This window comes from Ambystoma mexicanum, chromosome 2q, assembly GCF_040938575.1.
Source record: "Ambystoma mexicanum isolate Mex_15411 chromosome 2q, UKY_AmexF1_1, whole genome shotgun sequence".
Taxonomy (NCBI): Eukaryota; Metazoa; Chordata; class Amphibia; order Caudata; family Ambystomatidae; genus Ambystoma; species Ambystoma mexicanum.
The window spans coordinates 694,368,401-694,370,900 of record NC_090924.1 but is presented as its reverse complement, the minus strand read 5'-3'; positions in this window follow the sequence as shown (position 1 = coordinate 694,370,900).

The following is a 2,500-nucleotide window of genomic DNA, read 5'->3' as shown; positions in this document are numbered from 1 at the left end:
AGCACCTCACACACAGGCTGCAGACACATACAAAACACCAAGCTGGATGCAACAGTGGCGCGAGCCATGGCAGTCCCCACCCAGAAGGCATGTCCAAACCTTTATACATCAGCTCGCCGCCAGCGCATCATTACAAAGGAGGGGGAATTTCCAACACTGCCTCTTGGGCCATGGGCTTAAAAGCAGCCAACCATTGGCGACGGGCATCGAACCAGATACGGTCACGCACAAACTATTTTTGGGGGGGAATTGGGGACTCTGTGTTTTTTGTTTTCGGAGCTCCAAAAAAAAGGGCTCGTCCGGGATTCTCGCACCCTAAGCGAGAATCATACCCCTAGACCAACGAGCCACCGCATGCAGAGAGCAGTGAGGGGGAGGGGGGCGGTCTGCTTACCTCACTTGGCGCCATGCCCCAGTCTCTCCACGGCCTGACCCCTGCGTGTCACGTGGCCTGCCCCTGGGGTAAGCGCAGAGGACTGAGCTGCCTCTCAAGCAGAGAAACAAGAAGAAGAGCGGCAGCCTTCGCTGGCCAAAGGCCATCTGCTGCCGCTCGATCGGGCTCGATCAGGCGAGATATATGTGGCCGACCGGCCTAGAGCGCAAACCTGTGCTGCTCAGGGTGGGCAGCTTCCCAGCAGGAGGATGTGTCTTGAAAGCCGACAGAGGCAAGAAGGCGCACTCCCTCAGCCCGCTCCAACCTCTGGATTCCTGCGAATTTCAGAAGAGAACTCTGGGGCAGCATGGATTCTGTCATCTCCCAACAGCCTCTCTGTTCTTGCTATGTAAATACCTTTACATCCCCCGAACTCAGCATGTCTGTTTTTTTATTTTTATTTTGCTGAGGTGTGGTGCCTTCAACGACCGACAGGTGGCAGGAGAGCACTTTCTCCAACTGTGAAGGGGACTTTTTTCACTTCCTGAGTAGACTGGGCTCAGTGACATATGCCACCAAGCCAGCCACTAGAAAATGCAGGTTTTGCAGCCGTGGGCCAGTGTTAGGCAGAAACCTGTGCAGTTCCCTTGGGCAACACTGCAAAAGATTTAAGACTACAGGTATAGCAGTAAACCCACTTGGTAGCAGTCCGCACCACCCAGATTTACCTGGTAGCTGTGGCTGAGCAGTCAGACTTCCCTCAAGAAGAGTTAGGCAGTATGCAAAGTATACACAATATGTACTCAGGCACAATAGCACAAGCAAACACTGACCAGAGCTTGGTTTCAAAAGTATATAGTTATTTAATTTTTTTGAACACACAAATTGAAAACACTCTAGCAAAATATAATAAAACACTCCAAACACAGTTATATGGAAAGCAGTCCCAATCCTTATTCCTATCTAGACAACTCTAGGTTAACACCACATAATTAAAACAGAGGTGAGCGCTTAACGTTAGATGACACTCTAGTAGGTTAAAGAAGGGAGGGAAAAAGAGTGGAATTAGGATAACCACACCACTCTAAGGTCAAGAACGCTTTTGGTAAGCTCAACGAAGCACAAAGTCACAGGTGAGCAAAAGTCACTAAGCAGGGCCCACTTTTAGAGCAGACAGAGCGAAAACGTGCCCAAGATCACACAGTTGGTAGGGATTCAGAGTCTTGCAAAAGAGTTCGGAAAAGAGTTAGAGAGGCTCAGAAAGTTTAGCCAAAGTGTCCCAGGCAATCCCAGGATCGAAAGCCGAGGGCTAAAACTACCTCGTACAGTCGGTGGCAAGGGAAGCCAGGCGGAACACGGTACCTTAACGGGAAGGATCCTCCAGCGGGGGCAGTTGTTCCAGGCAGTGGCAGCAAGGCTCGACGTCGGTCAGGGGAGAAGAAGATCTCGCTGAAGAGCAGAAGAAGAAGGTTGTTGCACTGCCCGGGAAGAAACCAGCCGCGGAGTCCTCCGGTTAAAGGGTTGTACCGACTTTCGCGGTTGGGGTAAAAGTGGTGGGGTTCTGGTTGCCGGGGTGCTTGGCACTGGCAAGGCGGCCACGGGATACCTCGAAGAACGGAAAGAAGGTGAAAACTGGTTGTCCCCACCAGTCAAGGGAAGGAGCCACTCCGTTAAGAGTTCTCCTCGGTCGTCGGGAAAAGTGGTGAGATGGTTCAGCAGGGCTCCACCGGCGGTGTCGTCGTAGCAGATCAGCTCAGCTCGTCCCTCGTTGGATTCTTAGGTCCTGTGGCGACTTCTGAAGTTCCAGTCCCCAAAGCCCTGCTTTTATGCAGCAAACCCCCATTCACCCAGCCTAGCTGTCACTCAAACATGCTAAGTGGTGAGCCGGCCGGCTCACCACTTGGGCCAATCAGGACGGAGTGCGACTTGAGTTACCTAGGTAACTCAGTCCAGGGTGCCTAAATCCCCCTCCACCCCTCCTAAGTACCCCAGACAGAGTGGCACCACTTTGGAGGGCTTCTGTGGAGAAGCCCGCCAAAAGTGGGACAAAGGGCTCCACTTTGGGTCAGAGTTACAGAGGCGAACGCCAACGCCATTTTAGTATCAAGTTTTGGCAAAAAATCCCAA